Raw genomic sequence first — 23,893 nt, 5'->3', positions numbered from 1 at the left:
AAAATGAGAAATAATTAAAATCCCTAAAAACGTATGTAACATTTTAGATGAGTCCTTAATTAATGTTAGCTAATTTAGTGTTTATATCCTTTTGCCTGTCCTCCTTAAGCTTATTTTGTCAGATTTCCTCTTCTGGCAATTTTCAGTTTCAAATAAGTAGGACTACAAGTAGGCTTGAATGTAATATTTCCATTTTATTGTCCTATCGTTACACCTCTAATCATTGTACATAAGCAGTGGGTTTGGTGTTAGAACTGACTTCAAGAATTTCGGTACGTATCACGGAGACATCTGGTAACTCGACAATGTTGTTACCTAATACTGTTCCATAATTAGACCTAACATTACTGTCTTTGTTTTTAAAAAGTTTTAATTTTTTTTGTCACGTCTTTACTTGGTCGGCGTTGCCAGATACTCCCAATAAAAACCAGAGGCTTCTAGTGCACACGTGTTTGTGACTATCTGTGTACAGGCCTGGGGCTAGCAACTTCATCCCAGTTACTGATGTTTAGAAATTTGTGACAGGCTGTGGGTGTGGGTGGCAGTGGGTCGCAGTGGTACCCTGGAAATCTGTATATAACTTTTTCCACTTTTCCTTTGGGACGGTGAAAAAATGTCCAATATTTTATCTCCATATACTTGATAGAAACTAACTATAACGATGCGCATGTGTTTCTTGTTCAAGTTCCATGAAAACTGATGCGCGCATATGCTGCCACATGCCCCAAAAGATAAGAAGAGCAACTGAAACTGTTACAAGGAACCTGATACACGAAGGCCTATAGATCGTAATTAAAGGTCTTCTTTATATTTTAAGATTTCCAGTTTCTACTATACATTCACTTGCCTCATTCTATTATTGTTGTTATTTTTATTAGTATTACTTGGAATTGGGTAATTTTTCTGTTTAAATATTAAACTTTTTTCTCCGTATTTAGCAACCAATAATTAGCTCATTCGCGTTAATGCCAGCATTGTGTCCCCATGGAAATCATTGGACAAGGTACAACGCATAATTATGTTGATAATTGTGGAAACAGATGTGCGTCCTTTTAAATACGATGTAAATTTACCTGTCAAAAGAACAACCTTGTTATTTTAACGCTAACACGCTTTCATACGTGCTATATACCTTTTCCGACATAATTTTAATCGTAGGAAATTAGAAATGTCCTAGAGCAGACTTATTTATTTACTTCTCCTAATTTTCAGAATTTTCTTCTTAATTCCGTTTTTCTTGACTTACAATTTTCCATTACTTGAAAGGCAGATCTGCCTCTGTGTTATTCTTCATTTATATTCTTCCTTTTTGTCTTATTTTCACTGGCCTGTGGTAGAGATGGGTCTTTGATTGACCATCTCATTGGCCTTTTCAACCAAAAATACAAAACGTATGGCAGGTACAGTTTCACGGGCTTCTATATGAGCAAGAGTTCGTGCTGGCATAAGTCCACTTTAATGTAAAACAACAGTAAGCGTGCAGTAGGCTAATATGAAGCAGCAACAATTGCTGATACTGAAAGTAATCCATTGTAATTGGGATAATGGTGTTACATAAGCCTGTCGTGACTAGGTTGGACGGTATAAGAAAATAAAGAGGAAAAAGAAAGGAGATGAACCTGTTGAAAATGCAGATAATATTTAGTTGATACCGAGTTTCTGAATGAAATTGTTTCTTAAGGGAAGTGGCCTCGATGCGATTTGCCAAGTGAAGGTCCGATTCCTGTTTGGCCGAAACCTCGATTGGTTGAAGCCACCTCCATTGGCTGAAGTCCGCTGATTGGTTAAATTCGCCTCGATTGGTTGAAATCAAGCGTGGGGGAAGCCATTTGCGCTGAAGCATTACTTAATCCTATTGGCAATTAACCTACCAATAGAGGATTCAAAGAGGTTGACTAGGCTCATTGCGAGCCCCAAATAACGTTTAATCCCTAGCCTTTAATTGCAGTTATTTACACCCTCGCAGATACGTGTAATGAAGGGAAGGAAATTTCTTCTCATTAAGCATGTACAGTAGCCTACATATTTTTCGTGATGTTTGTAATAAGTCTTTAATTGTAAGGTAAGCATACACTTTTCACCTACTGGATTGGCATATTACTTACTTAAGCCCTAACGCTTAAGCTTAGGATGCCGTGAGTCCTTGATATCCTACGATGCGGTGTCCTTTCATGGCTCTAGGAATCCTTTACTTCATATCGCTTTCCCATTTACGGAAACCCTGGTCTTCCTTCAGTGTCGCAGAAGTAAAGGCACACACAGTATATAGTAATTGTTATAGTTATTTGAATACACAGCAACTCACATGATATACATATACAAGCACACACACACATATATATATATATACACATATATATATATATATATATATATATATATATATATATATATATATATATATATATATATATATATATATATATGTTGTATCTGTATGTGTTTGTGCATGTGTGTGTGTCTGTGTGATATGTTTGACATTTTATGCATCGCTGAAAAGGATGTCTTTTCCTATTCAAATATTCTTGTAACGTCAAAGACTTGCTGAACAAAGCAAGTTTTCAACTGGGAAAGCAAGCTGCTAACGACAATTCAAAATATTTTAGTGAGTATCATACAAAACAGTGCACTGCTTTTAAATATCACTCCTTCAAAATCCGTGCTCTTGCTGACGGCAAAGAAAGCATGCATAAAATTCCAAGGTAATGTACGATTTCATTTTCATTACCATGTACTGGATTTTTACTCAAGATGTATCGCTAAGAAGTCATTAGCGACCCGGACTCTTTTGTAAACCGACCAACGTGTGTATACGGAGGCGCAGGCGCTCGTGTTAATGGCCTCCCCTCGCTACGTTGATCACGAAAAGAAGTCGTTTGCTGGCTGGATGGGAGAATGAATTTTCTTGTATTTATCTAATTATCGGTGCCTAATTATGCCAGGTGCATTTAACAGGTATCGTGTGATTTCTGCAATAGATTGCTTGAACGTAGAGAGAGAGAGAGAGAGAGAGAGAGAGAGAGAGAGAGAGAGAGAGAGAGAGAGAGAGAGAGAGAGAATACACGTTTTTGTTTCCTAACAGCGTTATTGAGATTTTCATTCACCCTACGGAGGAGCGTAATCTTATGACTAAGAGAACGATTTACCTATGGCAAAAAGACGGTAATAGTCATACTTTCATCTTTGCGGCTTTAGTGTACGAGTAAAAAAACATGCAAATAAACACTCACGCACACACATATGTATACATAGGTGTGTGTGTGTGTGTCTACAATTTTCAACAGTATGTTGCCTCCCAAAATATGAGGGCTCCAATGAACAATGAAGACAAGTCACTGCAACATTCATGCATTAGGTAACGAGTGTACTATGAAACCTTGTATTGAAAGCATTTACACCTTTACCGATTAGTTTGCTTACACAGACGGCTACCAGAAGGACGTCTTAACCCTCTTCCACAAACGTGCTATTCACCCTAGTCTTCTAAGTACTCTCTTGGTTATGAGATATTAAGACACTTTCGTCCTACAGTCTCACGGTACTCTATCTTTCCAGCACTTACTTCCAAATAAGTATACAAATGAGTCACTTATATTTTTCAATCATCCATCAATATATATTTCTACATCTTCCTTATTTACGTCTGCCCTCATTGCATTATTGTTTCTCACATTTACTTTTAACACTCTCCTTGTATAGTCACTATTTAACTTTTTCTTTAGTTTCTGCAGTTTCTCTTCACTTTCTTTAATCAACGCTGTAAATGGGAGCCAGCGAATAGAAGAAATGTCATTACAGGCTATGGAATAATTTGAAAGTAGATGTGATGAAAGGTGGTAAGATCAGAGCATATGTGATTCACTAGTAGGTGAAGTGATGGGTACGACAATATGTTTGCAGTTGTGGGAAGAGAGGATGTCTTTCGGGTAAAAAGTTTGGACTAATAAAGCGTTTGCTGTACCAGCTCTCATTAGAGGTAGAAGCAGCGGAGATGAAATGCTTGCACAAATGTATTTATGTATAGTACATATATTTTATATAGATATATGTATATATGTATAATATATATGTATGTTTGTGTATAAATGAATATATATATGTATGTATATGTATATATATATATATATATATATATATATATATATATATATATATATATATATATATATATATTACAAAAACATGCATACAGATGGCTAAAAATTAGGAAAAATGTGGAAACGGTGAGAAATGAAGATAGTATAAGTTTGTGGTAAAGTGGAGGACGATAGTCAAATATTTGTGTAGACCGCCCCTTTGTTTGCAGTATATATATATATATATATATATATATATATATATATATATATATATATATATATATATATATATATATATATGTATGTATGTATGTATACATATACATATACCTTTTGTTTCGAAATTAGAGCCCCTCCCTCCATAGAACAAATGGAAAGTTATGAAGTTTTCTGCTATAGCCTATCTCCAAGTACATTATTTTAAGTTTCTATTAAGCTATTTTTCATTCTACATTTCTTGTATTTTCAGACTGAGTGACGGAGTTAGATACAGCCATGGCTAACGACTCGGAGGAAATCAGATGGATTGACTGAAACCGGGCTATAACCTTCAGAGAGGCCAGGGATGCTGGCGCATCCTTCATTTCACGTTCCTGGATAGCTAAATACATTAAAAGAGATGAATCCTTTGTTAAAAGAAACTGGAACAAAAATCCATGTGACTGTCATCATGAAAAGAGTGAGAATCTTGGAAGGCCTGAAGTCCTTTCTCAGGAGTCAAAAGACATCATAGCTGAGGCAGTGGGTAGACCAAGAAAGTCTTTACGTAAATTGGCGCTTGATCTAGAAACAAAAAGGGGAAAGAAGATAAGTTATAGTGCTGTATATTGTGAGTTGGAAAAATCTGGTATCAAGCCATTTCATGTTATCAGCAAGCCCAACATCACTCAGCAACAGAGAGAAGACCGTGCATGGTTTTGTGGTTCATTTCTTACAGATTGGGACGAAGCTGACTTTCTCCATGTTGCCGCATCAGATGAATTCTTCATTTACACAGTCAGGAAGCCAAATCATAAAAATGACATAATTTGGGCTGCAAAGTTGGATGATATCAGCGATGACGTGTGCTATCGCCAAGTTGTGAAATTTCCTGAATGTTTGGGAAATTTTCTGTTTCACAGCCAAATGGTTAATGTGGACCATCAAAGAAAAAGGACAGTCATGGAATGGCGAATACTTCAGAGAAACTGTGCTTACTGGTGGAGCATTTCCTTTCCTCAAAGATCCTGAAAATGTGTTATCTGTTGAAGAAGTCACATTTTTTCATGATAAGGCACCATGTTTCAAGGCTCTTCAGACATAGGAGCTGCTTCGAAACAGTGGTATCGATTTCTTCTCGTCAAGTGAATTTCCAGGTAGCTCCCCTGACCTTAATGTGTGTGAAAACATTGGTAGTATCTTAAAGGATCATGTTGAAGCACACACAGTGAACTATGATGGTATACCAAGCCTCGACGACCTGCCAAGAGAGATGACCGAAGTGCTCAGGGAAATGGAGTTTGAGTCTCAGCTTTTTTGCGATTTGCTGAAATCATACCCCTCAAGAATGCAGGCTGTGGTATAGGCAGATGGAGGCCATACAGAATATTAAATACTCAGAGAGAAACTTAAATAAATACCTGTTCTGAATTACTTTTGTTTTTGTCTATATCAATTTTAGTTTATGCTGTAGAGGGGGCCTCTAATTTCAAAAACACCCTGATATATATATATATATATATATATATATATATATATATATATATATATATATATATATATATATGCTGCAAACAAGGGGGAAGTCTAAACAATTACATGAATTACGTCCTCCACTTTACCACAATTTTATACTATCTTCATTTCTCACAATTTCCCCATTTTCCTAATTTTTAGCCGTGTGTATATATGTATGCATGTATGTATATATATATATATATATATATATATATATATATATATATTATATATATTATATATATATATATATATATATATATATAAATATATATATTTATATATATATATATATATATATATATATATATATATATATATATATATATATATATATATATATATATAAGGTTAAGTATACCTTAGTTTAACCAGACCCTGAGCTGATTAGCAGCTCTCCTAGGGCTGGCCCGAAGGATTAGACTTATTTTACTTGGCTAAGAACCAATTGGTTACCTAGCAACGGGACCTACAGCTTATTGTGGAATCCGAACCACATTATAACGAGAAATGAATTTCTACCACCAGAAATAAATTCCTCTAATTCTTCATTGGCTGGCCGGAGACTCGAACACGGGCCCAGCAGAGTGCCTCCGAGGACGATATCGACCCATCCAATGAGGAACTGTATATATATATATATATATATATATATATATATATATATATATATATACATATATGTATATATATGTATATATATATATATATATATATATATATATATATATATATATATATATATATATATATATATATATCAACATTATCATTAAAGTTGTGGAAGTTCTCTTGCACTGAGAATTCATACACGATTTATCATTTAAAAATGAATATGACAGTACTTGTTGAGTTGTTTTTCTCCTGATCCATCCCCCTATTGTGGGAAATAATTTGTGCTGCTATGGGTCTTTTATACATTGAAAACTATAGATAATTTATAAAAGTCTGTCAGTGTTTAAATCGCTGTGTGATTCAGTGAGTAGAAGAGAGATCAATATTTTTACCTCAAGAAGCAGTGAAGAAAAGAACTTTTCAGTCAGAAGCAAGATAGCCTTGGAGTAAATTCTCGTGAAAATCAGAGTAGTTTTCAGTATCTTGCAAAGGTTATCATACATCATTGATTACCTGGAAAGAATGGCGCACCGGGATGCTATCAGTGAAACGGTAAATCGGCTATAAAAGGATTAAGATATTAATTTCTTATAGCTTGATATCATAATTATTTTGTTTGGAGAAAATTATAATTTCTACCATTTATCAATCAGTTAGGCTTTTATTACTGATTGTTTGTTTATTTTTGATGTATATATATATATATATATATATATATATATATATATATATATATATATATATATATATATATATATATACATACATATAAATGTGTTTGTCTGGCCGCGCGCGCGTAAATAGATTTTGATTATGAATTATTGTATTCTAAACTGAGATACAAGTTCTCCATGTCTCTCTAAAAAATAAAAATCTTCATTAAGAATACATAAGATTATGTAAGTATAAGATAGAGGTAGGCAAACAAAAAATCATGATTTTCGGGGATGAAAAATAATAGTTGAAAAACATTAATAAACAATCACCGTTGTAATTATTTGAAGAATAGAAAAAAAAAAAAATTCAGGGTACTGACGAACTCACAAAAAATTGTGCAAAGGGAAAGAAAGCTTTCAAACTTTACGCTTAACTTTATTACTGTACTTATCAGTATAGTTCATTGAGGGAAATTTGCTTACAATATTTGTACTTTAGAATAATTCTTTGTAATCACCATTTTCTATTCATTCAACGTTGTTGGTACTTCAAGAAAGTTAGTTTAATAGTTCTCAAATGAATGGTAGAGGCCAGGGATAGGAAATGTTAAAAAAATGCAGTTCACTAAGCATTCGTTGAATTATACGATTAAAGGAATGATTTCCCAAATGCATGTGTCTCATAAGTAGGAAACTGTGTCCAACTTTGCAGAATTGCTTTCCTTAACAGAATAGTTGTGAGGGTGCTTATCAATTTTTGCTGATTCTAAGGTTTCATATGAAGGGAAGATATCAGCCTCGTTGTGTTGTTTTCCTACGGTACTTACGTGGAAAACTCTTTGCCAACTGGTTTATTTCCATGGGGTTCCATTCAAAACAGATGAGATGCTGCTTATATTTGATACCAGTAGTAATATCTATCTCATCATTATTTAAGCGTTCCCTCCTCCATACTTCGGATTCTGGGGGGCCTTGACTTCCGGCGATGACCACTTCTGTTGGAACAAGTTTTCCTTGACAACACCTAAATATCACTGTAATAATTTATGCAAACACTTTTTCACTCCGTTTGATCTTGGGCCCCACTGTAATCCATCTTTACTTTTCAGTCTGTATCCTTCTATCTTGTCGATATTCACCATCCGTTGGATATAGGCGCTGCTGAAACTTCTATTTTCATTATCCCTTGGATTCTCCCTCCAGTCTTAATTCTTTTCCCTTTGTAATATTTTTTTCAATGTGAGCAATAAAATTCCTGAAAGCAAAAAGACAAAGGGTGAGATGTCTTATATTTACCATAATTTTCTTCCAGTCTTTCTGGCTTTTAATCTTTTCAGCTTCAAAGTGTAATAATTGTAGAATTTTTTGCATATGTATAATTAGACGTTTTATATGCGTAAGTTATCGATTCATGGAACGTAACTGGTGGAGTTGATATGATCTTAATCGATATGATGCTAGTCGTCAAAATAATCCTTGTGAGAATTTAGAATTGATTAGTATTTCTTGTGATATCTTATTATATAAATTACACAGTGCATTCGTAAAATTAAATTTTGTAATACAAATAGTCGGTGACTAATGAACCTGACATTTAACAATCATATATTCTAAAATAAGAAAATTTAGTGAAAATGTTTGCATTTGATTTAAGTAAGTTGCTATTACAACACTTTTTAAATATGCCATCATTTTTAATGGGACAGGTAATAACTAGTGCTAATAACATATATTAAATTATTTGCTTTTTGATTGATATTTATGTATAATCATTTTGTAATATACTTTAAATGAAACTGTATCAGTTGTTGGAAAACATTTGCTAAATATAACAAATGATCACAGCATCGAATAAAAAAAATTTTTTTTTTAATCCCACGAGGAGTTGGGAGGTCAAATGGCGAAATTATTCGTAATGAGATGACGTTGCATCTCATTATGAAACGTGCTATCAAAATGAAACTCGAAAAAGGCCATTTAATAAACTCTAATGCAATCATGCTGCAATGACACTGGATGAGCCAGTCCCTGAATTTCGCGAACAAATGAAGCCTCGAGCTGTTTACTTGGCCATTCAAATGTTCTCTCCCCTTTTTTCATTGGTGATGTTTTGGAAGCCGTTTTTGAAAAGCTGTGTGTCATGGATTTGCGAGAGGCAATGGATCACAACTAAGGGCTAAGCGAGTTGAGTAATTCATTGGTTTGGTGTATTTGTTCAAGCGATTTTTTGAGAGAAGATTTAATAAACTGTGTGAAGGATTTGTATTTCTCATTTTTGAAGTGCACATAACCTGACGGCGAAGGATAGCTGTAACACTGGTATTTAATTATTTTTAAAAAATCAACGTAAGGCGTGCCTTTTCAATAAGAATATCAAAAGAAGACTAAAATTAACAGGCAATAACAAATATATGGTTAAGTAAATATATTTAACATTCTCATAACGCTTCAAGTTCGCTTAGATACTGGAAGGAGGAGGAACAATTAATTTAGCAATATTTCTGTAACACCTATTTCCTTACAGTGGGCACTACCCAATGGAAGTTTTTCAAGGTACATTGTAGGTAGAGGTAATGCTCAAGGGAGCATTTATAATCTCAGCTACAGTGGTATCTTCCTTTTGGTCATCACGAAAAGCTGAACTTCTTCAGCTTACTGCTGTAGCTTTTGCCCTTTTATTTACAAACATAATTATTCTTAAGGTCAGCCTCCAAGAAAGTCGAGAAATGATTCGGTGGTCCGCTTAAGTTACCCAAGAATAACTGAACTATTTAAGCTACCTAAGAATAACTTTTGTCTGGTTGAGATACTTTAAAGTGACTGTGTCATGCCAGACCTTAAGCCTCTAAGGATTACCGTGCGCTGGTTAAGTTTTTGTGAATAAATCCATTTAAAATCCTTGAGAAAGAATGTGTCTTCATTAAGCTGGTTAAGAATAGGTGTGGTCTTGTTAATATGGTTCGGAATGACAGTGAGCTGGCTAAAATGTTTAAGAATAACTTTGCTATGGTTAAGATGCTTAAAAATAACTGTGGCCTGGTTAAGCTGCCTAAGAATAAATTTGGCCTGGTTAAGCTGCTTAAGAATAAATGTGATCTGCTTAAACTGTTCAAGATGAACTGTTTACTGGTTAAGATACTTTTGAATAACATTCACTGGTCTGGGTTAGCTGATCTAGTTACTTGAAAATAACAAAGAATAAGCATAGTCTTGATTTAGCTTAATAAGAATAACCGTAGCTGGATAAGCTGCTTAAGAATATCTGGTTAAGAGTCTTTGGAATAACTGTTGTTTGGTCAAGATACTAATGAATAACTATGGACTGATTAAGCTAAGAATAACCGTGGTTTAGTGATACTTAAGAATAACCATGGTCTGATGAAACGTGTTAAGGATTACTGTGGCAGGAAAAGTTGCTTAAGAATAACCGTGGATGAATTAGCTGTGGTCTGCTTAATCTGTTTGAAATTAACCACGGTCTGGTTAACCTACCTAAGAATAGCTGTGGTATGGTTAATCTGTTTGAAATTAACCATGGTATGGTTAACCTACCTAAGAACAGCTGTGGTCTGGTTAAGCTACCTAAGAATAGGCGGTTGTTGCCTGAGCTGCTTAAGAATAACTGTGGCTAGTTAAGCTACTCAAGGATAACCGTGGTTTGAATTAAATGCTTAACAGTTACTATGTTTTAATTAAACTCATTTTGCATGAATGACCATGATTAAGAAAAACCGTGTTCTAGTTAATCTGCTTTAGAACAACCGTGATCTGTTTAAGCTACCTGAGAAAAAATGTGATCTGCTTAAGCTATATATTGTATTGTAAACATGAACCTATATGTATGCAGATGATATATTAGGTCGCAGGAAGAAAACATATATTAGAACAAGATAGGAAAATCAGGCAGAAGCAGGAATGAGATTCCGTACAGAAGGGAATTTAACGAACTACAGTTCCTAGAAGTCCATATCCCTGCTTACTGAGTTTCCTGAAATTATAAGCAATTCTAGTATGACCTTTAGACTGCCTAATCAGTGAATCGCCATATTGAGAGTCACGTTACTTTGAGAACTGTTATTGATTTATTCATTAACATATTTTTCTGCCTTGTTTCTTTCTTCATTAATACATTTTCTCTTACCCTACTGTATGACGCACACGCAAACACACATAATATATATATATATATATATATATATATATATATATATATATATATATATATATATATATATATATATATATATATATATATATATGTGTGTATATATATATATATATATAATCAGTTTTTGCTTCTCTCATACTCGTATCTGATTGTTCTTGACAATGTCACCCACAACACATACAGTCATCACCTCTCTCTCTCTCTCTCTCTCTCTCTCTCTCTCTCTCTCTCTCTCTCTCTCTCTCTCTCTCTCTCTCTCTCTCTCTATATGTATATATATATATATATATATATATATATATATATATATATATATATATGACTGTATATACACATGACTATACAGTTGTCCGTATATTTACGAATGAGGGCAGTAAATCGCAATTACAAGAACTTAGTTACCATAATGTTTTCTTGACAACGCTTGCCTACTGGTGCCTAGGCCATGATTGCATTTGTTTATTTACCAAATCATAATATTCTAAAGACAAATCTATTGCTGAGAGGACGTACGCTTTTCTGACACCCAAAAATTTGATTATGACAATTGGTTGTTACTCTGTAAGCAAGTCAAGCCTTTGTACTATAACTATTTCATGTGCGGGTGAAGTGCGATGATAATTGTACTGGGAGCGATCGATGTGTTTTGTTGGTGAAAGTGATATATTAAGCCCGTGGACAAACAGGCAGCGATTTATTAGTGTGTTCACCAAACCTTTACTCACTGGAATAAAAAGAAAAAGGAAAAGAACTTGTGGTGATGAATATCATTTTACCGATCATAGGAATGAAGAGAATATAATCTTGCTTTATATGCATGGCTCTGGTAATTTCAATTCATATAAGAAAAAATATTATTAATATTTCATTTTTGTTTACAAACTTGTTTTAAACCCTCAGATAAATGTAATAACTGCAACAAAAATTTTTGTTGATAAATTCAAATGCTGACTTTGATTATGAGGGCAATATAATCTTTTGTAATTGGTGTATATCTTATGGTCATGCTGTATTTAAAGAAAGAATATATTAATATCTACCTGTGCATACAACCGGCCTTTACTTTATAAAGTAAAAAAATACAAATTGGAAAGTATCTGCAACTAATTCATTCTTTACAGGCCTTCCGAATGAAGAAAATAAACTTATGATTATTTGTGGTTAACTCATGGACACAATGCATTTACGTAAGGGAAATACTAATATTTACTTTTGGTAACAGCATTATTTTGAATGACTTAAGAAAAAAACATTGAGATGAGAAAGGTCACTTTGAGAAATAACATACATTCTAGTCATGGGCTTACCTTAACCGTACTAGAATGACGTTTCTGTTGATGAAGAATACGAATTCTGGACAATACCCATTTTTATACAAATCCAAAAATGTTGTTAATGGAGTCAGGCTTTTCCGGGACTTCCCTATCTTTCTCTCTCATTCAATCTATTTGTTAGTTCTCAGATTTCATTGTAACCCTTACCTGCTTGCAGATGCGGGACACATGTACTTTTTATAAATGACTACCTATACTTTAACAGCCAAAAAGATCAGATGACATTTGAACAGACTTGCTACGTGTAAACAGGCCACGGCCTCATCTGTTAACGAAACTCAGGGGCTAGCTTATCCGATGTCATTTCAGTATTATTGCATAAGGGTTTATTAAATGGTCTTTTTCGAGTTTCATTTGACGGCATATTTCATAAGAGATGCAATGTCATTTCATTACAAAATTTTTGCTATTTGACAACTCGCCAACCGGAAGCCACCGCCACCCTCAAGAACAACAACTCCAGTGCACACACACACACACACACACACACTTACATATTAGAAACACTAAAAATTTTGCATTTGATACTGTGAATGTCTGATGTGTTTAATAAGATTTGCCATCATCTGTTACCGCGTTCTTTAACTCATTTTGCAACAAGTGATATAACAGCCTTATTTCACTTTAAATCGTAAATGAATTTATATCCATCATTTTCAGTAGAATCCTTGTGAAAAAAACAAAATAGCAAACGTTGCTCGTTTATCTGAAATTATTATTTTTTTAAATACACTACACAATTAATATTTTTATAAGACGGTAGTTCTTCCCTTGAAAACATTATTACACTGTATAAAATAATTTTATTTTACTCAAAATGTACATTTAACTTCTTTTCCATAGATTTATTTGATATGAATTTAGTTAAAATTTCAATGGGAATTAATGTGCGTGCTTGTATGGCTAACTAGTGGATTCCTGTAAATTTAGCATAACTCGGTGTTTTAATGATTACTTGATACCCTTGCTTAGAGCATTTTAGTATTATATTTGGTTGATTTTTAATTCCAAATACTTTAGGAAATACTTTCTTGATCACTTGAACAATCTCCTCCTCTTCTTGGTATTAGTACATTATCATTATTATTATACATGAATTATTTATCATTTATGTTTGCTATTTATGTTTCTTACAGATTACCATGAGGAAATTCTCACATTCATGTTTAGAAGTTCTTGTTATCTTCTTCCCTTTCATCCGTCTCCTTTTCCTCCTGCTCATCTTCTGATTTATTCCGTTAGGGACTCCTCGTCAGAGCGAAACTTACGGCGTATTTTTCCCTGAAAGAATTGACGCCTCGATTATTCAACGCTGCTAAAGATTCTTGACTGCCCGGGAAGTTAAACGGAATCTTGTAAGAATCCATCCATAAGACATCACATTTTCATCCCGGAACGAAGGGGAACAGTCAGGGATATAGAATATTAGAATCACTGCCCCGATTAAAATTCTCCCATTTTAAATGATGGAAGGAGGAAAGCGCTATCCATTCGTGAACATGCCTTGCTAATAGCACAGTCGAAAGGGCAACGGAACATAAATCAAGAAGCGATATGTAACCTCTCTCTCTCTCTCTCTCTCTCTCTCTCTCTCTCTCTCATCGTACCCATTTTATCTCAGTCTATTTGGATCATGTATATTTCCTCTTAATTTGTCTTTTTATGCCAATTCCTCTCTCTCTCTCTCTCTCTCTCTCTCTCTCTCTCTCTCTCTCTCTCTCTCTCTCTCTCTAATGCACATTTTATCTGTTATCTGTTGCTGTACTTGAAGCTACGTCAGTCACTCTAGAAATAAAGATTTTCCAAATGTCAGGATAGCAAAAAGAATTCTAGATTTCCAATATATCACTCCATAATATTGCAGAAGGTTTCACAGATTGTGCTTCTCACTTTCTCTTATACACATGCGATCGTATCTGTTTGTACACACACATGTCGCACACAGAAACAAACACGCACACATAGCTCAGCTGTAGCCACAGGAAATGTTGAAAAAGAAATGGCAGAGTGCAAAGTACTTTCATGTATTTAACGCATGTTCTGGGCACAAAGATGTGTTAAATACACGAAAGTATTTGGAGCTATGTTGTTTCTTTTTTAGTATTTACCGTGGCTTCAGCTGATAGTTATATCACGTGAATATACTGTATATATGATTTTCTAACGCATATATATGTGATTTTCTAACACACATATATGTGATTTTCTAACACATATGTATGTGTGTGTTTGTGCATTTATTTTTGTTTAAAGAAAGTAAATATAGCATATTGAAACCCTTAAGTTTATACAAACATGTAAAGTATATGGCATATTTGGGTGACGATTCACATGAAAATATCCGTGAATCTCGGATATATCAATAAAGAAATAAAGTACGAAGGCTAGCTCCAAGAATACTACATTTAATTTATAGTTGATCATCAGTGAATCTTCTGTTATAGGAATTATATTGTAATATACTGGGCCCTTCGGTTCTCTTCTAATACTGAATGACTCTTCATGTTATTATTTCTCGTCTTGTAAATAGCAGTAGTCACAAAATACACCGTGAATCCACGCCTAGCATCAACGGAGTCCTTTTACCCAGAGCCAGTTGAGTCCTGTGCTGTCGTTCTCGGTCTGGTTCTGCATACGCGAATAAGAGAGAGAGAGAGAGAGAGAGAGAGAGAGAGAGAGAGAGAGAGCCAACGTTAATGGGCCCTGACGCTGACAAATGCTTTTTCATGATAAGATCATTTTTTGGCGGCCGATTTCACAGTCTCCCTAAAAATGTATGACCCTCTGCCTCCCCGGAGGACTAGGGAGTGGGAGTTGTGGGGTTGGGGAGACAGGAGCTTGTTTTGGGGATGAGTTGGGAAGGAGGGAAACATTTGGGGATAAGTGTCCGGAGAGCGGTACTCTCTGTAGCTGGGGTCTTATGATTGGGGGTTTTTCGGTGGAAAGAGGAGCCATGCCTTAGGAGTTGATTTTCGAGTGGGAGGAGGGTGCCATGTTCTGGAAGTTGATTAGGTGGTTGAAGGGGGAACTGGAGCCCGCGTGTGGGGAGTTGTTACAGGAGACCCGTTTCCTGTGGTTTAGTAGGGAGGTGTGAGTGGGGTCCTCTGGAAGGGTTTTAGAGGAAAGTGGAGGAGGAGGTAAGGGTTCGCTCGTGAAAAGAGGGCCATTTACATACGTGTATTTTATGACTCAATACTTGTATTGATTTATTTACACTGCTTATGAATGTGGCGTAGTAGTGGCAGGATTTGCGTGCAAGAACTCTTCTCTTTTGTAGACAGAGTAATTAAGGCTAGGCTGTGCTCTCGGTCTAGGGCGACGCTGACACATAAATCTCTCCGGACAGTAAATAACTTCAAAGCTGTTCTCGCTAGTCAATACTGGGGATCAGTCCTTCTACCTTGTTAACGCGCTTTTGTATATTTGGTTAATGCACTTAATGGAGCCGAAACTACCTTATATCAAGAAATGCCAAGAGGAATTCATAATAATAACATGAGTATAAGTGAACATCTTCAAAGATAATGGTACTAATGTGAAGTGAAAGTATGGTTAACGTGTTTTGGAATTCATTTGCACGATCAGAATGGAATCGAAACAACTGGAAAAATTAAGTGGAAACGCGTAAGAATGGAGTTTAACCCCAGATATCGAAAGTTACTTTGGTTTTCCATATTCTGTCACCCAAAAGAGTTCCTTCATTTTTTGGCAGGGTAACTAGGTGATATTTTAAGCCATCACAAACAGTTTTGTCATCGTGGGTATAATTACGTATTGATTTTGCATGCCTTGTGCTGAAATGTGGAATTCCATTCAAGGTAAACTACTGAAAGTATTTTAACCTTCTGGAAAGTGCCGTGCGTACACACAAAAGCGCGCGCGCATATTTATGTGTGTGTGTGTGTATGCGTATATAGCCGCGCGTATACATGGCACTTTCCAGAGGTTAAAATACTTTCAGTGGTTTTATATATATATATATATATATATATATATATATATATATATATATATATATATATATATATATACATATACATATTCATATATATACATGCATATATACTTGCATATACACATACACATATATATGTTACAGTGTGTGCATGTATTTGTATGTATGCATGCAAACCCACGGAGTCTTGTGCTCGAATTTAGCAGCAGTACCCAAACTATATCAGTGCTTACAGCAGTCTGATGTGAATAACACAGTTAGTCACATCTAGTTCCAAAAAAGCTGTTTGGATTAAAGGAAAACTGAAAATCACCTTGATCTAGTCTTTCGTAAGGGGATAATTTTATGATGAATATGAGAAATGTGAACGTTTGAATGGATTCTATTATGAAAAAGAATGTAATTCCGAGAATGCTTTGCATCAGTGAAAATCAGTAATCCCAGAATTCAAAGATTTCCGTGTTTCCGGTTTTCCTAACTCTTATAATCTTTCTTACTCTTAAAGACTGAAGGGCTGTCGCTTCCTTAAAGGTTAACCCAAAACTTTCGCTTTCTTCTTTGTTAAACCCTACCCTTCTTCCTCGCCTTTACTATTTTCTTGTGTTCTTCTGACCCAGGCTAGAAAAAAGGTCGTAGATCTACGCTTGATCTATCTGGTAATGTTAAATCTTCACCTGCATCTTTGCAGATCTTAATATTAATTTTAGAATATATAGTACTATATTCTTATGTATTTAATAGAGAACATTGAAGAGACCAATGGTGTTATAGTTACGAAGGTCGTCAGGAGCTCTCAGAATCCAGTTTGTCAATAACGTTTTGAGGAACTTGACTGGAGTCTTTGTGTTCATAAATGCGGTCGCTGGATTATCCTACGTAGCACGTTCGGCTCCGATTGGTTGGGTAGTAACCATATATTGCCAGTGTTCCATGTCTTCTATGTGTTATCATAGTAGGATTTCTTTCTGAAGGGTACTCTAGTGTACATAGTCTATTGATTATAGACTAGTTATGCACATGTTTGGCTTTGATTTTATTTATATTAGTGCATTCCTAACTTCTCATTTCTCTGCTATTTTCTTTCTTTTATATGACCACCCAAACTCTTTGGTATTTGCTAGTCGGGTTAACGGAATTATTATTGTTAAGCAAAATTATTACATAAAAATGGTAAATAAAAAAATGATGAATAATAATGAAGAGGGATTTTTTTTTTTACTGAATACGCACTCCTCTCATACCGTCATAATATCACCGTCCAAAAGTTTTGATATTGCATTGGATAACCCTGTCTTCGAAAAGTGATTGAAACGATTGATCAAGTTACAAAGACATAAGAGTATACATTTATATTTCATATGTATTAAAACTCAGGTTCACTTTTATTTTTGTAACCATTGCTTTTTGGTATAATTTCCGATTACCAGATAGAATTTTATTTCAGAATATAAAAAAGGCCTGTTATATAGATGTTTATGAATATCAGAAAAATATTAAGAGAAGAGCTGATATTTCCTAAACTAGGTCTAAGTCCATAAGTCACACTCTAAAGTGTCGATAAAATGACTAAAGAAATTCTAAAAGTGTGAGGAGTCATGTTTCCTTATAAAACTTTTGGAGAAAGAAAGTTGAGATTCAACGCCCCAACTCTTTTGATAAAAGTATTTTTAACTAAAATATCGAGTGAATTTGGGTAGAAGTGCAAGATAAATTTCTTACGATACTGAGAATTATGCGAACTAGGTGTTCCTAGGGATATCGTTGTTTGCTTATACGTGTCAAAAGTTTATTTTAAACTGAAGTCAGAATATACTGAAATGTTTCCCAGTGTTCATTTATAAAAATGACGAACGTGCTCGATTAATTTTAGCGGCAGATACCAGACGCAAAGTCTAAGACTTTGAGCTGGAGGGTACATAAGCGCCTTTTAATGATTTTTGAGGTTTTTATAATAAACTTTGAAAGGGTAGTCGGGAAGTCTACTATTCGTAAGAAATTTGAATGTTTAAGGACATTGTCTTAGTTCAACTTTATGGACAGATATGGTTGTTCTCTTCAAAATGTTCCTGTAAATAAATAAAAAAAAAAAAACTGGAGAGATAACTTACCTCAGATTTTACATTTACGTCAGTGCACGTAATCAGCATCTAAAGGTCGCAGGCATACTTACGTCAGTATTCGTGCGCATATACATTATGGTTAAGGAGGAAAGCGGATTCTCAATACCGAGGCTCATTCTTGTAAGTCGATTGAGACGTTATGCAAAGGTTGACGCTTTGGTAAATCTTAAAGGATCTCAGCTGCACTTAATCTATGCAATGTATGCTTTCAGGGATTTGATCTTTCGATGGTGGCTGCCCTGTCTTTTATCATTTTTAAAACTACATTCTTTGCCTATAAATAGTGTTTTGAATAAATTTGGCTATTATGTTTATCTACCTTTAATGAATTTTTAATGCGTAAATATTTACATAAGCTTTTCCTGTAGGTACTGAAGTGAAAATGATTAAGAACGAATAAAAACTGTAGTTTTAATTAGGGCACATAATATAAATGTTTCACCTTATGTAAGATTCAAAGTACTTCTAAGTGTCTATTTTTTGTACTTAATTTGGTGAAGACATTGAATTATTTGTGCCCTTCATCTCTACATTTTAATCATGTTGGCGCTATCAGTTATTCACTGTAAATATTTGTATAACTTTTTTGTTATTTTCTGTGTTAATTTTACTCGAGTTAACATAGAAAGTTATGTTTTTATTAGATCTGTCTGCCATTTTTTCAGAAAAATTATTTGGAAACTAATAACTGGATTTTTTCGTAATTTTTCTTTTAAAATAATTCACTTGGTTTTCCATGTATATACGTTTTGACTATGGCATGTAAAATTAACAAAACCCGAAGGAAACAAAAAATGGAGGAAGGGGGAAACTAAGACTGTGGCAATGGAAATTTTGCAATGGAAGTTGAATATAGATGAACACGTAAGAGGTATAGATAATACAGGGTAGTTATGAACCAAATATTAATGATAAAAGAGTGACGGAAATAGTAATTTTATGGTGATTAATCCTTTTGTCTTTCTTTCATGCCACAAGATTAAAAGAAAGAAGTAAAAGTTTAGAAAAAGAATAAAAAGCCAATGCAAGTGGGACTTAGTGTTGTTTGGGCGTGGGATGTTTGAAGTTACGCAAACAGTTTACAAACGTTAGAATGAATTGCTTGCAATGCTTGCTATAGGAATTATATTATTGACTATTAGCTCTATTTCTTGGACTGAAGGAGCATAAAAGATATTTCGAGTAACAGAGTAGCATAGCGTCATTATCCTTTAATAACATTCACATCTACTCTTCCATTCTTTTAAAACCAATAAGAAAAACTTGATCGCTCCTGTATTTACCTACCTTTGTGCTCAGTGTCTTGCTTCGATGCCTCATTATAACTCCATACTGTGTTGTTGCTCGGATATTCTTAAAATCCTAACTAATATTTATCTAACTTTAACCTTGAATAACTTTCGATGGTTTCAAACGTAGAAATTCAAGATTTCAAATAAAACACGACCACGAAATATAACGGAAATTTCCAAGAGCTACCGAACGCCAGTGCAGTGCTCCAGTCTGAGAAGCAAAAAGACAGAAAAACCACAAAAAACACAACGGGTTTGATAAAACCGTAAAAGATATTTCGTTTAATTAATTTTATGCAAAAAGTGTGCAAGATTTTCCTTCGTATATGTCGAGTATTTCTCCGTAGAGTTTTTGCGTTTGTACCTCGTTTTCTGAAAAAATGCAAAGGATGACATCATCTAGAAGTGCGTACGAAACATATTTATCACAGTTCTAAAGCTGGTGCAGATTAAATTTCCTTCAATTGCTCTTGCTCCATGAACATATGACAAGTTCTTCCTTGATAGCTTTCTGAATGATTTTAGTAACCACTCTTATACGAAGATATACCCTTTCTTAATATAAAGCATTTTTTCTTTGATGTTATCTTACGCAGAATCTATACTTATCTTTTTTTATCTCATCGTCGTTAATTGCGATTTCATGTGCTCTTGATCCGTTACTTTCCATTTCATCTTATCCCCGAAAACGTGATTCTTTTTACTCCTCTGTACAGTCTTTTATTTCTATCTCATCATCGTAAATTGCGATTTTAGTCTTTTCCTTTAGGCAATTGTGAGCCCGGCTTAAGAGCAAAGGGACTGGCCGCCTGCATTATGTGTTTTGCGGTTACATGTAAAGCTAATTACGCTATTTGCATATTGTGGACGTGCCTCCATTGTGGCTGCTGGCCTAGCGAGAAGCCGTCCTCTGAGTGACAGCTCGGGACACGCGCTGGCACTTTTAGGTGCTTCTCTCTCTCCCTCCCTCTCTCTTTCTCTCTTCCTTTTCCAAGGTTATCTCTTAGTGTACGCACTGAAAAGAAGTCCCAAGGATATCGCATTGCTTACACAAAAAAATCCCTTTCTCTCTCAAGGATAATGCCTATCATGCCCGCGAAAAAGAACACTGAAGAATGTCGCTTTGATGATGCACGAAAAATAACCCCTCTCTCTCTCTCTCTCTCTCTCTCTCTCTCTCTCTCTCTCTCTCTCTCTCTCTCTCTCTCTCTCTCTCTTAATTCGGAGTATTGCAAACACTACGGAATCTTATAAGGTTGAATGTAATTGAAGAAGAGTGTGGTTTCAGAATCACCCTCGGGGACAAAACGGACCCAGGACGCCCCAATCCTATTTACGTTCTGGGGACTGGGGATGGGTTATAGTGGGTTCTGGGCCTTTCGTTGGGGTGGGGCCCCGGTGAGAAGCCCTTGGCCACATGTATATTAATCCTGTAGCGCTGGATGGCCTTTTAATTGCCGGGGGAATTGAAGTTAGAAATTACTGTTTGTATTATCTCTTAATTTTAATTGAATTTTAATCCCTTCGTTCCTAATCATCAGCCGTGATTTTTGTCTTCTCTCTCTCATTGTCTCTCTCTTCCTAGTATTGTTCTTTCTCTTTATATCTTTCTAATTTTTTTCATGGATATCACTTTGCACTCAAATGAGAAAGAAGAATCTCTCTCTCTCTCTCTCTCTCTCTCTCTCTCTCTCTCTCTCTCTCTCTCTCTCTCTCTCTCCCGGAGAGTCTTAATGTCTTATTAAATCACACGGATTAAATTGGGATGTTCAGTTTCCGTATCCCCAATCTCTTTTCTTCCTCTCCTTGGGGCCAGGGGTCACCGGATGAGGAATCGGATGGGCCTGAGTGTTTAGGGCAATGAAGGGTAGATTTCTGTTGTAAGTATCGTTATTCTAATCTTATGTGGAACTGATTTCTGAAATAATGGTGACGATAAATACATTTATTAAACTAATCATCCTTATTTCCTCTGGTATTACTCCTGTGGTTTTGGCGTTAGACATTTTCACCAAAAGTTTCACCAGACGCAGAATTACCGTTTTCGTGGTTTCTCTTCTCTTGCCTGTAAGAGTTTTCTATCCATACTTACTTTGAAGTTCAAAGTTCGGAACATAAATTTTGTTCCTTTAGGTGAGTATCTGAGGAGCTGCTAATTAGTTTACTTGATATTGAAATAAATTTGAATATGCATCCCCAAGAAAGTAGAAATCTTTAGAATATGGATTATTTTCAAAGATGATATCCTGATTTCATTTTTCGCTGACCTTTTAAAAAATCTCAGAGATAGTGATGACAGTCCTTTCGTTAAGTGATTACATTATCAGTGGTTCTTTAACAATGAACTGATAGGTTCAGTTCATCCTGCCCTCTTCAACATTTAAGTAATTTTAATCAGTACAGTACGACATTCAGATATAACTGCATACGTACATTGTATATATATATATATATATATATATATATATATATATATATATATATATATATATATATATATTCACTTGATCACATACACATTTGTTCTGTGCATTGATAGGGAAAAAATAATTAGTCTCGGACAACAACACTATTACACCCATCAACAGGAAGCTAGATAATTTCAAATTGATAGGCAGCTACAAAAACTCCATTAGGAATAAAATAGTTACAAACAAAAAGTCGGTAGAGTGGGGAGAGATTAGAGGGGTTATATATGGCAGCGTGTCTAGACTGTGAAGATGGGTACTATGGCGAAACTGGCAAATCCTGTAAAGAGGGAAGCAAGCAACACATGCAGAACATAAGACATTATAATCAGACGCTGGCAGTTGCCAAACATTTTTGGGAAAATTACCACAAAATAGACTGGGAAAATATGAGTTTTCTGTACAGGAACACCAACAAAACAGCTAGACTGGTTGTAGAGAACTCCTTCATAACATGCGCTACAACACAATGGCAGGGAACACAGGAAACGGCTTTGAAGACAGCATATCAAGAAAAATTGTACACTTCACAGTAGCAAGGAAACAAAAGAAAAACGCAAGAGGACGCACGGGACACGAACACCTGGATGAAGATGCAGGCAGAGAAAGACCAGGGTCACGAGGGGCGGTCACATAGGAGGAGGAAGGCAATTATAGGATTAAAGTACCCAGCACACAGATATAAATACAGCTGGACTACGCGTCTGGTCATTGTACGAATACTTGATGATGAGGACTGTTTGTCCCAGAAAGCTTGTAACTTTTTCTGAATAAATATCTCCACTAGATACCATCCAGTTTGAATGAGGTCATGTTAGCAATATATATGTGTATATGTATATGTATATGTATATATATATATATATATATATATATATATATATATATATATATATATATATACATATATATATATATATATAAAATGCACACATTTATATATATGTATATACAAAAATACATAATTTTAATTCATTTCCCTATATGTCTGTACGCAAATAAGTGCATGATTTTATTGGGTCCATTTTATATGTGTGTATACACACACACACACACACACACACACACATATATATATATATATATATATATATATATATATATATATATATATATATATATATATATATGTGTGTGTGTGTGTGTGTGTGTAACTTGAATCATTTCCATTATCGGAAAACCTATATACTTCTATTTCAACCATTTCGAGGTGAATAATATAAACTATACCAACTCACCGGGTGGTATGAAGTCATTGAAAAATCGGAGTGAGAACTATTTTTATTTTCCATTCGAGTAATCGCTCTTCTCCTTTCATTTGGAACAATATATAATTTCCATTAAATTTTCGCTAAATGTATGTTTTGTCGTTTGAAACAAAATCATGTCATTTCATACGGTAGGATATCTATATTACAGTTAGGTCACTTTATATGTTTTGTAGTAAAAGTAAAATAGTTGCTTGCAAAGAATGAGTATAGTTGATAAAT

General features: G+C 34.7%; 1 protein-coding gene across 1 annotated transcript in view; it reads left to right on the top strand.

Annotated features, from left to right (window-relative positions):
* The window catches only part of LOC136847563 (lachesin-like), a 464,069-nt gene that overhangs the window by 80,346 nt on the left and 359,830 nt on the right, over nt 1–23,893 (top strand). The window lies entirely within an intron of this gene.

The sequence above is a fragment of the Macrobrachium rosenbergii genome, chromosome 17, assembly GCF_040412425.1.
Source record: "Macrobrachium rosenbergii isolate ZJJX-2024 chromosome 17, ASM4041242v1, whole genome shotgun sequence".
NCBI classification, from domain to species: Eukaryota; Metazoa; Arthropoda; class Malacostraca; order Decapoda; family Palaemonidae; genus Macrobrachium; species Macrobrachium rosenbergii.
Note: the sequence above shows the minus strand (reverse complement) of the source record. Positions and strands in the feature narration are given on the sequence as shown.